The 14,393-nt window shown below is 33.3% G+C and overlaps 1 long non-coding RNA gene across 1 annotated transcript; it reads left to right on the top strand.

Moving 5' to 3' along the window:
- The first annotated feature begins 3,787 nt into the window (after nt 1-3,787).
- LOC145269616 (uncharacterized) lies at nt 3,788-13,686 on the top strand. Its single transcript, XR_013865136.1, has 3 exons — nt 3,788-3,873; nt 11,548-11,569; nt 12,156-13,686. It is a non-coding gene; the product is annotated as an uncharacterized LOC145269616 (long non-coding RNA).
- The last annotated feature ends 707 nt before the right edge of the window (nt 13,687-14,393 follow it).

Here is a 14,393-nt window from a genome sequence, read left to right as displayed (position 1 = left end):
CGGTTGGTTAGCCCAACCTCTCTAGCCGAGAACTAGTCCTAAAAGGATTAGAAACAGCTTGTCTCCTTGTTTTATACTCGTTTCTGGAGTGTCTTTTGCGCATGTGTATTTCCTTAGAAAGCGGAAGTGACGTCGTCCATGTGTGCGTTCGTGTGCGCATGTGTGAATACATGTGTATACGTAAGCGTGTGTGTATATATACGTGAATGTGAATGTATGTACGCAAACGTGAATATGTGTATGTGTGTGGACGTGGGCGCATATGCTTGTGTGCGCGTATGTATATGACAGCTTGAAATATGAATGTGTGTTTTGTGCGAGGCTTGAATAAGGCTCGTACAACCGGCATTTTGTTTAACGACTGATAGAAAGCAACTGTTGCAAGAATTAATTTATTTTTATTTTATTTATTTTTTTGAAAGGAAAAATCGGCAACACGTTATTTCAACAAGTTATTTCAACAATTCTTGGCAATTTTTTAGTCATTTCCGGCTGATTGTTGCTACCAGCACCAGTTTCCTTCCATGTGGAGTTTTTTTCAGTCATTGTATATTTTTATTTTTTTGATATCCGAATTTGACGGTTTCACATCTGTTGTTGACTGGGTCGAAAGGATCGAGTTGATGTGCAACCTCTGTGAAGTAAAGAGGATACACGGAATGATTCTCTTGAGATTGGCTGGAGGCACCTTCAATGTATATCAACAACTGCCTGCTGCCGAGAAGACTGAATTGACCGTAATTAAAAATGCACTGTACAAAGCATTTGCCATGGATCTGTGTACAGCTTAAGAGAAATTCGCTTTGAGGAGACTCATGCCATCAGAAACTGTGAGTGTTTTTTTTTGCTGAGCTGAAAAAAACTTGCAATCCTGTTTGGTGGTGGAGTATCGGAACAGACATATGCATATGCATTTGTGGCCGGCCCCATGTAAAGTAACACCTGCTGGACCGTGCTTGAACCCTCATCAAAGATGATGAGGCCCTAGGGGAACCAGTTGTGATGGCAGTACAGACAACCCAGAATAGTACAGGGAAACATCTAGTCTGAACCCCACAACTAATGGGAGATGTTTCTGCTGTTGCCAGCGGGGTCATTTTGTGAAAAGTTGCAGTGACAGGGGGCAGGGATGCACGCTGCTTCCAATGCAGCAGTATTGAACATCTAACCCAAACTGTTTTGACAAGATGTAAGTGAGGCGCAATCAAGAATGACTGAATATACATAAACCAAGTGCCCTGCTCAGCTCTCCTTGACTCAGGCTGCTCAGATATCTTTAAAAAAAAAATCTCACACCACGATTCGAACCCAAAACGTTTACATAATGAACCAAGGCCTTAACCAACTGAGCTAACACGATGTACATGAAATTTGTTCAGTTTTTCAACTATTTAAAGTAAATCAGGTTACGACGTCATCTGACGCATGCGTAGAATCGGTTATTGCCACGAGAGGACCATTTTTGTTGACCCCCCCCACCCCGTCGAAAATTGTCGATTTCGGGGTGAAAAAGTTAACGTTTTTGGCCAATTTTTCGATATTTTCCGAGCTTCGATGTGATACCGAGTTTGTGAATTTTCGTAGCGTCTGTCGAAAGTTTTTAGCAGACATCCAAACATACATACATACATACATTTTCGCTTTTATATATATAGACTAGCGAGGGGTACCCGGCGTTGCCTGGGTGTTTGGAGGTGTGTGTGGAAACTCCGGGGGGGGGGAGGGTTAAAAAATGTTTTGGTAGGTAAGTATGAGGATCGAACCCGAACCGTTGAGGCAAAGTTGTAAATTAAAGTGTGAAAAAACAAAGTGCGACGTTAACGATTGCCCCACCGCAAGATGCTAACGGAAACACGTTTGAATTTATTTAATTACTTGGATTTGGCAGGTGCCCATTTTAATGAGTTAATGAGGTCAAGTTTGACTGCGGGATAGTATTTCATTTACAGCAGGAACGCTTTTTTTTATTTTTATTTTCCCAAGATGTTATAGGAAAAAGACTAACCCACATGCGGCGAGCGACAAATGTTGAATATCTATCTTCCCGAAATCGAGCAAATTAAATAGACAGGCGTGCTTTGTTGTTAACTGTAAGATATTACGATTTATATGTGATATAAAAAGTTTTAAAAAGTTGTAAACCGACCAACAACCACTTCTCTGAAAAAAGCCTTTTGTAGACATACAGAAAAAGTGAACACACATACAAACATTTTCGCTTTTATATTTATAGATACCCAACTTCAAGGTAAGTGAAATAAACACTTGAATTTAACTTGAATTAAAAATAGCCGGTACGATAAGTACATAGGTACCGTTAAGTATTCTGCACTTTCATCTAAGAATTCAAAAAATAAAAGATAAGATAGAATTTAACTTGAAAATCTGATCTAATGGTGCTTATTTTTTAATTTTAGTTTCAAGTAAGATTCAGGTTTTACAATATTCTTTTTCAAATATATATATATATATATATATATATATATATATATATATATATATATATATATATATATATATAAATACTCGCGGAAAAGGTAAAATAAGTGCAGAAAAATTAAGAAAAGGGGGGGGGGTCCATGGACAAAGATGAAAGAAAAAACGTTGATTTTTTTTTTTTAGTATAAGAGCGTAAAAAATACTGGCAGTAAAACGGTTGTACCCATAAATATGTTTAAAAGAAAAATATAGCAAAAACATTTAGTTTATGCTTGCAAAGAACACAAAAAAAACGAAAAAAAAAACCGTAAATGTTTGAAAATAAACAAGCAACAAAACGTAAATGTTTGGAAAAATAAAACTTAAATATATTTGCAAAAACAAAAAAAAAAAAAACGTAAATATGTTTGAAAAAATAAAACTTAAATATGTTTGCAACAAAAAAAAACATGTTTAAAATTAAAATATAACAAAAACATTTATTTTTATTCCAAGGGTGCCATTATATACATTTTGTTCTTCCGTAACTGGGTGGACAGACAGTAACGCCACCTATAGTCAAACGGAGGAAACAGGTTCTCTCTTTCTTCCAGATTACCAAAAATGTTTCGGAAAAAATTGCATTTGCAATGTTGATTTAATTCGAAAAATGTTTCATTTAAATCATTAAATTCTTCGGGGAAAAGTATAATTTTACTTTAATTCAAAAAAATATCTCAGGTAAAAATAAGAATCCAATGTTGCTTTAGTTCCAAAATTGTTATATTAAAATTATATTTTTTACACAGACGTTTCAATGAATGTTTTTGCAATTATATTTTGATAATTTTTTATACAATAAATATTTTGGGTTTCAAATATTTCGGTGTTCGGAAAAAATATCTTGTTTGTTATTTATTTGCCATGTTATTTAACCATGATGTAATAGGAGTTATCGCCCCTAACAATGGCGCCGTCCGTGTAGTGCAGTAAGTTCCCAAAATTATCTTACATTTAATATAAATTATTTTTGTGAAAAGCATTAAATAAATCTTACATTAAAGATTCATTATGTCAAAAAACATTCAAGATATCTTACATTTAATATATATATTTTTTTTTTCTGAGGAAATATGTATGTAAATAAATAGTTTTAAAAATGTGTAACGTAATTGAATAACATCGTCTATTTCCTATGACGTGGCATGACGTAGTCAACAAACAATGGCTCAAGTAATGTGTCGGATCGTCAATAATTTTTAGCATTAAAATATTTTTTAATTTAACACAATACAACAAAAAATAAAAACAAAATTTGAACTAAAAAAAAATGTTTTCTGCGAGCTTGCTTTTCCGGTCGCCATCTTAAAATCTTAAAACTCGTCAAACTCGTTTCGTGCTAATTAACTCATCTTATAATCGTTTCGTTGTTGAAAACAGATTGTCAACCAAAAAGTAAGTATAACTGTAATTTAATTGCTTTTAGATGTTTTTTTATTATTTATTTTTTTTTTACAACAGGGGCGCGTCCAAATTATTATGTTTCGCTTTCGTATTGATATAGGTCGGATAAAAGTATTGTGATGCGATAGTGATGCTTAGCAGCTTCATCATAGCACAGACGTTCATGACTGATGAATTAGCTTTCCTGGGACTCAAATGGTGTTTCTCCATTTGAAGAGATAACATCCAAGTTGCTTTTGAAATAAGTAAAGTACAGTACTAAGGTGTTGTATACTCTTTTGACGTTCCTTGATGTAATTAGTATAATTCTTCTCACAGAATACCTGAGCTGAGGATGGGTTTACATCGCAAGACTGGGGAAAACTATTTTAAATTAGATTTCTTTGGATCTTGTATTCTTCATCTGTTTTACCATGATGATGATTCTTCGCATGTGACAGCCTTCAGCTGAGGGTCACTTCTGTACATCAACAAAAAAAAGTGTTTTTTACTGCAATATCGATCATTTATTCAGGAATTTTTGGTGGGGTACCTGCTGCATATTAAGATGCCAAATCATGGGTGAAATAAAGTTTTCAAAGCAATGTTTTACCTGGAATTTGTACATTAGTGTTTTTTCTCTGAAATTCAACAGTTAGTTTTTTTTTAATATTTTGCAAGACCTGGTTTGACAACATTTTTATTAGTAGCAGGTGATTAACTGTAACCAGCAAATTCAGACAGTTTAGTCTCAACATTCAGTAAAATTCCAGCCTGTTGAGAAAGAGTAAAGCTTCTCTTTCCACTGGCATCATTTCGCATCATTTGTAAGCATGATCCAAATGAGTTTTCGGTGGCATTCCTTACAAATCAATACATTTTCACACCCGAGTTGCTTTTGAAATATACGATATGCATGTGTTGATGTAATCTGTCACCAGTGTTGTCACTTCTTTCAAACATTTGGACGCCCTTCTTAATCCTCTTCACTATCTCTCTCTTTGATTTTTCGAATAGGGACTCGAGTGCTTTCTCCTAATAGAACTTTCTGTTTTTGTAGTCAACAGTTCCTGAAAGTTGGTCATAACACCTGATTCATGAGTCATAACAGGACCAATCCCTAGTGATATTTGTGAATGTAAGAAAGTGAATAATAGCTTCTGGTATGATTTTCATGGGTTTAACACCATTTGAGGTGACCAAAAATTTTGCGAACTTCACCTTCATTTCACTAATGACACTTGTCCAGATTAAATACAATCCTTTAGCCTATGCAGTAAGTGATGTAGTCAGTTGTGTGCCAGAATGATGACTCCATTTAGTGTTTTCATAGGTAACTGTTATTCATGCATTGGATTTTATTAAGCATATCTACAATGACGTCATCTAAAACGATAGATATATCCATCCCCTGCTCCAAGGAACTCTCGAGGGGCTTAATAGTACCTACATTAACTCCACCTGGTAATGAATGTAGTGCAACTAGGGATTGCAGTTGACTGTGGTACCTATTCTATGCATTAAGGACCTATTTTCCGTGTGCCTAAATCATTAAAATCTGATTGAATTAGGATAACGTCTGGTGTGTCTCTCGCATGACAGCATTCAACTTTTATAGATCCACCGTGCACTCTAGAGATTTGTCCATTACTGACATAACCACCATACATGTTCTCCAGATAGTTGGTGTGCCTGGTTATATTATCCCCAGTACGACATATGTGTCTACGTCCCTCTTCACCTTTTTCATCGGGATACATGATAAGAACAAGCATCCATAAGTTGCCATTTTCTTTATCTTCATTAATGAGATATTCTGTGAAAGCAAGGTTAGGAAATTAGAAGGTAATGAATGCAAATACTTCAAGACAGGTTACAACAAATAGATCTAAAATTTGTTGCCTTATATATATAGAGCCTGCTTTGTATGATGCATAAAAATTTGACATCTGTGTTCTGTAATTGTTTGCTGTTTATGCCTTTTATTTAATATATAGTTTACACGAGGTACATATCTGGGTTCACAAGTTTCTCTCAAATGTACTTGCACAAGTCTGCATTCCTGTGTCTACAAAAACAGAGATGTGATGACCATGCTGACTGACCAGTCTCTTTGGTATCTGTCAAAACTTTGCACGAGTTCCAGGGGCTATGATTATTTCCACTGTCACTGAGAGTGGAGAGTACTTATCTGAAGTGTTCCCCATTCCATTCAAGGTGAGACACATTCATTTGCTATGTTTTATTGAACCTGCTAGTCTTGTGACTAGAATAGCTATTTGGAGCTATGTTGGTGAACATGAATGACTCTATTTGACATTTCGCTCATGGCTTCCATTTTATGTTCCATATTTTACAGCATACTTCTTTATGATCCCTGGCATAGGTAATGCAAACACCTGGCCTTCCGAGCCAGGCCGTTTTGAAGTCAATTAGGTTTGGTCAATGTGAGGGAACCCTTTATACCAGATAATTGCTATTTATTTGAAGACTGCTAGAGTGCCCGCCTTTTTGGAGGAGCTGGTTTTTCTCCCCACATTAAAAACTGACCTTGTGTCTAATTTGCTTTCGTGGGAAAGCAAATAAATACTTACTTCTTTATGTGCCCCATGACTCCAAACTTAGTCCAGCCAATGAACAATCATTGCAGTTTGTTGACTTCTAGGGTGTGAAGTCTCTCCACATCCATTACAAGGTTTGGTGTACTGCTGAAACGGTGGTGCCTTGATTCCAACTTATGCTTTTCCTGGGTCGAGCTTTGTATATTGGATAATGATAATTTCAACAAAAATGTATATTTTTTGTTTTTTAAAAAAAAGAAAAAAAAATGAATGAAACATAAATGGAAAATGTTTAGAAACTTTAAGGAAATTGGTACTTGCGCAGTTTACAGACCGTGCTGAAAAAATATTGCTAAGAAGGCTATTCTTAACAATGGGAGAGGAGATTTTTAACTATTCTGTAGTTTCACCTAACAATTTAATAAACAACAGATACCATAAAAAGGAATTTTACTTTAAAATACTATCTATACACACATTTACAAGATGGAGCATGGAATTATAGAAGTATGTGTCTACGTCCCCTTCATCTTCATCCAGTGAGGAAGTTTTTTGTGTGTGAATTGCTGTTATCATTACACCGGGCATGAGTTTTATTTCTAAGATTACTTATCTCTTGCTCCAGACAAGCCAATCATGCCTAACTTCTGTCGCGAAGTGTCAAATGAGGTCACCTCTACCAGTATTTCTTTCGGTGTTCCATATTAAATATATTAGATTATTTTTATATTATTATGGTGGATTTGTACACATATATACTGTTGGGTGAAAAGGTTCTTAGCACAATAAACAGATCCCACACACTTCTCAGCAATCTTGTGAATTTTTTTCTACAGATTTGCTCCTAATCATGTTACTTGTAAAGGCAGATGAGTTTAATAATGAAAACGTTTAATAGAAAGGAGCTTTCTCTTAGTAGCAGTAACTCTTTATATGTGGAATATTTATTGTTGCTTCTTTGTATGCCACAGCTTCTGCGTTTCATACACAAATTCATTCTCTATTATTAATCACACACGATAGCTTTTTCCCCATTATAGATATAATAAATGAATTTTTATTCTTCTACTTCTTTTAGTCTTCTACTTCTTTTGCTACCGCTGTTGTCGTCATTTCCTTTTGTAATCAACGGTTTGTCTAGGAGTTACTTTGTTTTACTTCGTCTGCTCTGGTCTACTCTGGCCGTTATCTGTCATCAGTTGTACTAGACAAATAAAACTTCCTTTTATGTAATACTTAATAGAGAGACTTCACTGAGAGTTTTTATGTTTGGGTTTATGAATGGAATTTATTCACATAAGAGAGAGATAATAAAGTTCTCTTTACTAATTATGTAAGTTACTTTGGTGTTTTTTATGTTTACTTATAGAATTAAGGGTACTGTATCATGTGGTACTTCTAGGGATTGACAATTATTGTTGGTCTCTTTCACACGAATTCCATGCATGATACTATGAAGATGACTGGGTCACGAAGTGCTGAGAGAGTTACTTAGGTGTTTTTTTATGTTTACTTATAGAATTAAGGGTACTGTATCTCCTGGTACTTCTAGGGATTGACAATTATTGTTGGTCTCTTTCACACGAATCCCAGGCATGATACTATGAAGATGACCGGGCCACGAAGTGCTGAGAGAGGCGGGGGGGGGGGGGGCAATGGACAGCTAGAAAATATCTTACAATAAACAAAAAGATAGGAAGTGATAAACAATGAATCTGTTGGTATTTTTAAATCGAACTTTTAGATTTGACAGTTTCCAAAATATTTCCATTTCTAATTTGAATGTTTTCAAAGTTGGTGTTGTCTTTTTAGCTTTGCATAATGCCGGCTTTTGATCCTTCTTTTTTAGCAGTTAGCTTCGAAATGCCGTGGCCTTAAATGTTTTCTCTCTTATTCCTCTTTCCCTAACCCTTATTGACTAGATAATGCAATAAAGTTCTTATGTAACTTTACTCTTCATCTCCTTTACTTATTCTGTTTGTTTACTCCCCTTAACAGAGTAGAGCTTTCTTTATTTTTACCTCATGGCATTTCAAAGTTAAACGCTTCTCATCAGAAGAAGTGAAAAATCAGCCTTATACAAAATATGAGCATCATATATATATATATATATATATATATATATATTTCACAATATATATAGTACCATTTATTCGTCAGTTCAATAAGGAATATTATAAGAATTCTTGATACCATGGCATTTCGAAGCCAAATGCTTCTTGTCAGAAGACTAAAAAAGAACTAGGTTACAGGTATATTATTTATTTTTCATTAAGCACTATTAACAATTTTATTGAAATTCAATAGTTTTTATTTTGGGATATTTTTAACCTGGAATATATATATATACATACACATATATATTTTTCAGCTTTATTTTACCTCTACTACTACTACTACTACACACACACTATATATACACATATATATATATATATATATATATATATACTACTACTACTACTACTACTACTACTACACACACACTATATATATATATATATATATATATATATATATATATATATATGTGTATATATATATATAAATATAAAACAGAGAATAAATGACACTTGATGGGGAAAAAATCAGTGAGATACATAGAGAGGGAAGGGCAGCGTCCGGGTGGCTGGGGTGGGGGACTTGAGTCGCAACACTGGGTAGTTAGCTGACAGTTAGCAGTCGTTTGCAATGGATGGGTAGTTAGCAGCAGGCAACGGTTGATGATGGGTGAAGTAGGTGTTTGAATGCCACTGAAAACGGATCATGGTTTGGACCTTCGACAACAAGAGATGAATTGATCGCATAACCAATGAAGACAGTCTTGACAGTAGATATAAATATGAACCTCAGCATTTAGAGGGTAGTTTCACACACACCCAGATTCAAACCAATATGTATGTGAAGTATTGGAATCTGTGTTTTTCCCGTGTTTTATTTTATTTTATATTTATACTTGTGGACAAGGAATTGACAAAAAATCCATGGCACACATGCGGTATGAGGTTCATGACTTGTTGGTGGGTCATATGCGTAGTCACCCATGGGCAAACTTGTATTATTGCTAGTTTCTCTCATACATCTCCCATTCGATGATTCAAGTCATCATTCAACCATTATTGTGTGCAAGTCAGCATTCAACCAATATGTTTGCAAGTAATCATTTAATCATTATTGTTTGCAAGTCATTCAACCATTATTGTTTGCAAGTCATCATTCAACCATTATTGTTTGCAAGTCATCATTCAAACATTATTGTTTGCAAGTCATCAGTCAACCATTATTGTTTGGAAGTCATCATTCAACCATTATTGTTTGCAAGTCATCATTCAACCATTATTGTTTGCAAGTCATCATTCAATCATTATTGTTTGCAAGTCATCAGTCAACCAATATTGTTTGCAAGTCACCCTTCAATCAATATTGTTTGCAAGTCATCATTCAATCATTATTGTTTGCAAGTAATTATTCAACCATTATTGTTTGCAAGTCATCAGTCAACCATTATTGTGTGCAAGTCATCATTCAATCAATATTGTTTGCAAGTCATCATTCAACCATTATTGTTTGCAAGTCAGCATTCAATCAATATTGTTTGCAAGTCATCATTCAACCATTATTGTTTGCAAGTCATCATTCAACCATTATTGTTTGGAAGTCATCATTCAACCATTATTGTTTGCAAGTCATCATTCAACCATTATTGTTTGCAAGTCATCATTCAATGAATATTGTTTGCAAGTCATCATTCAACCATTATTGTTTGCAAGTCATCATTCAACCATTATTGTTTGGAAGTCATCATTCAACCATTATTGTTTGCAAGTCATCATTCAACCATTATTGTTTGCAAGTCATCATTCAACCAATATTGTTTGCAAGTCATCATTCAATCAATATTGTTTGCAAGTCATCATTCAACCATTATTGTTTGCAAGTCATCATTCAACCATTATTGTTTGGAAGTCATCATTCAACCATTATTGTTTGCAAGTCATCATTCAACCATTATTGTTTGCAAGTCATCATTCAAACATTATTGTTTGCAAGTCATCAGTCAACCATTATTGTTTGGAAGTCATCATTCAACCATTATTGTTTGCAAGTCATCATTCAACCATTATTGTTTGCAAGTCATCATTCAATCATTATTGTTTGCAAGTCATCAGTCAACCAATATTGTTTGCAAGTCACCCTTCAATCAATATTGTTTGCAAGTCATCATTCAATCATTATTGTTTGCAAGTAATTATTCAACCATTATTGTTTGCAAGTCATCAGTCAACCATTATTGTGTGCAAGTCATCATTCAATCAATATTGTTTGCAAGTCATCATTCAACCATTATTGTTTGCAAGTCAGCATTCAATCAATATTGTTTGCAAGTCATCATTCAACCATTATTGTTTGCAAGTCATCATTCAACCATTATTGTTTGGAAGTCATCATTCAACCATTATTGTTTGCAAGTCATCATTCAACCATTATTGTTTGCAAGTCATCATTCAATCAATATTGTTTGCAAGTCATCATTCAACCATTATTGTTTGCAAGTCATCATTCAACCATTATTGTTTGGAAGTCATCATTCAACCATTATTGTTTGCAAGTCATCATTCAACCATTATTGTTTGCAAGTCATCATTCAACCAATATTGTTTGCAAGTCATCATTCAATCAATATTGTTTGCAAGTCATCATTCAACCATTATTGTTTGCAAGTCATCATTCAACCATTATTGTTTGGAAGTCATCATTCAACCATTATTGTTTGCAAGTCATCATTCAACCATTATTGTTTGCAAGTCATCATTCAACCATTATTGTTTGCAAGTCATCATTCAACCATTATTGTTTGCAAGTCATCATTCAACCATTATTGTTTGCAAGTCATCATTCAACCATTATTGTTTGCAAGTCATCATTCAACCAATATTGTTTGCAAGTCATCATTCAATCAATATTGTTTGCAAGTCATCATTCAATCAATATTGTTTGCAAGTCATCAGTCAATCAATATTGTTTGAAAGTCAGCATTCATTTTATGTCTGATGTTTTTTTATAATAAAATTTGGGATGCATTCATTATTTGGTCATATAATGTTTTATTCATTTTTTATTTTAGTACAATGAAATACAGAAAATGAGTAAGTATTTTATGACATATGTAAAAAAATGAGTGATAGTACTTTGGTTACGTTTTATCCAATATTAATTATTTCTGAATTGAATTGCTGATTTTAATATATTTTCTATTTTTTTTTCTATTTTGTCATTTTTATACAATAATTTGTGAACCAAAACCAATGGAAAAGAATTGTTATATTATTTTTATGCATTGGAAAAAAAATTAGACGAACAGTGTTGCACTCAAAATAATGTTATTATTATTTTAAAGATTATTATTCAAATATTATTCAGAACAATTCTTTTTGTAAACTTTTGTAGATTTCTCTAAATTCTTAAAAAGCTAAACTTTTACATTTTTAATCTAATGAAGGAATTTTTTGTAAATTTAGTTATATAAAGAAGAATTTATTCATTGTATCAATAGATAAGTATTGCAACAAATGTATTTATATTTTGTATTTAGTAAATAATGAATTTGAAACTTCTTAATAAAATACTATATGATTATTAAAATACTTTCCTTAGCTTACTATTTAAAAATGTGCATTAATATTTTTAAATAATTGTTTGCAAAACAGTTATATTTTCCTATTTATTTTGTAGAGTATCCAGCTATTAATACAGATAAAAACAAGCGCCAATTACCTTGAGTGAGAAGCTGAAAACAATAGAAACTATACTATTTCCTCCTTTGACTATATCGAATTTTACAAAAATATATTATAAAACATGTGTTTGATCACCTCAGTGTTTTTGTTGAAAAAAGTATTTGTCCCTTTAGTTATTGGATAATTATCGCAATAAATATCTTCAATATATTTAAAATTTAATGACTAATTTATTTGGAAACTTATACAATTTTACATGATATATTTGCTCAAGATTATTCACAATTATCAAAGCAAACTGTGTTTACACTTTCTTAGTATCTTATAAATGATTTTGTTTGCATAATACATATATGAAGTAAAAAGTTATTCAAAAAATTATTTTATTTTTGAGAATATTCAGCAATAAATACATAGAAAAATAATATATAAGAAAACAATTGTTCTACCAACTGTATATGTACTGCGTCATCTCTTAGATTTTTGAAGCTGAAATACTGTTGCAAAAATTCGTTCAAATAAGATGTATAAAAATCACTAAATATAAAATTCATGTTTCATTCCCCAAATCTATATAGATGTAAAGTTCATATATCTAATAATGAACTGATAAACACAACGGCGCACAGTTTTCTTATGAACATAATATAGAAAATTTAAAAACAATATTGTTATTTAAAAAGTGAGGAAACATTTTACTCATGACTACTGTAAAGTATCTACTAAATTTCAAATACTAGGAAAATTGAAAAAAATTGTCATTGTTTTACAATTTTTTCGTTTTTGCACAAAACACAAATTCGAATAATCTAAAAACAATTTACTTAGAAAATGACGTCTGAATCTGATATTGAAAAGAAACCATATAATTGTGAAGTATGTGGTTCTTCTTTTACACAGAAACAAAATATGTTAACACATGTGCGAATTCATACTAGAGATAGACCATATTCTTGCGAAATATGTGGCTCCTCTTTTACTCAGAAACATCATATGCTGCAACATATACGAACACATACTGGAGAGAAACCATATTCTTGTGAAATATGTGGTTTTTCTTTTACACAGAAACAAGCTATGTTAAAACATATACGAATACACACTGGCGAGAAACCATATTCTTGTGAAGTATGTGGTTCTTCTTTTACACAGAAAATACATATGTTAATACATATGAGAATACATACTAGAGAGAAACCATATTCTTGTGAAATATGTGGTTCTTCTTTTACACAGAAACAAGCTATGTTAAAACATATGAGAACACATACTGGAGAGAAGCCATATTCTTGTGAAGTATGTGGTTATTCTTTTACTCAGAAAATAAATATGTTGCAACATATACGAACACATACTGGAGATAAACCATATTCTTGTGAAATCTGTGGTCATTCTTTTACACAGAAAATGAATATGTTTCAACATCTGCGACTACATACTGGAGAGAAACCATATTCTTGTGAAATATGCAGCTCATCGTTTTCTAGGAAACAAGATATGTTAAAACATATGCGAGCACACACTGGAGCAAACTCAGCAGGAAATATGGTACAAAAGCAGGACAGCTACAAAACGTAGCTAGAGAATTAGAAGGAAAAATCCCAGCACTTTCCAAACGCATTAAGAAAAGAGAAAGCAAGAATAGGGCAAAGCATGAAAACAAAACATTTAAGCAGAATGCTTGGTTATTTTACCGTAACCTAATAAGGGACACTATAACGGTGAATAACCCGCCCAAAATGCAAGAGCTGGAGGATTATTGGAGGCCTCTCTTTGAGAACGAGATTACCCATAACAAAGAGGCTCAATGGATCCATACCATTGAGAGGAGCCTAGAAAATAAGCCAGAGATGCCGGAGCCAAAAATAACAGCTGGCACTATAAAAACGAAGCTAAATGGCGTCTCAAATTACAAAAAGCCTGGCATAGACAATCTCCCCAATTTCTGGCTGAAACAACTAACATCATTACATGGGCATTATAGCAGTTGTTTCAACAGAATATTGAGCGGTGAAGAAACCACACCAGAATGGCTATTAAGAGGAGATACAACCATCATAGCAAAGACAAAAGAAACGCGACGCCCTAATAAATACAGGCCCATTTGCTGTCTCACTACCACCTACAAACTCTTCACTGGCCTTGTTGCGGACAGTATATACCAACACCTCTCCTGCGCCACATATCTTGAAAAAGAACAAGCAGGCTGTAGGAGGGACTGTCTAGGTACCAA

The sequence above is a fragment of the Euprymna scolopes genome, chromosome 45 (genome assembly GCF_053919585.1).
Source record: "Euprymna scolopes isolate OS-2025 chromosome 45, ASM5391958v1, whole genome shotgun sequence".
NCBI lineage: Eukaryota > Metazoa > Mollusca > Cephalopoda > Sepiida > Sepiolidae > Euprymna > Euprymna scolopes.
Note: the sequence above shows the minus strand (reverse complement) of the source record. Positions and strands in the feature narration are given on the sequence as shown.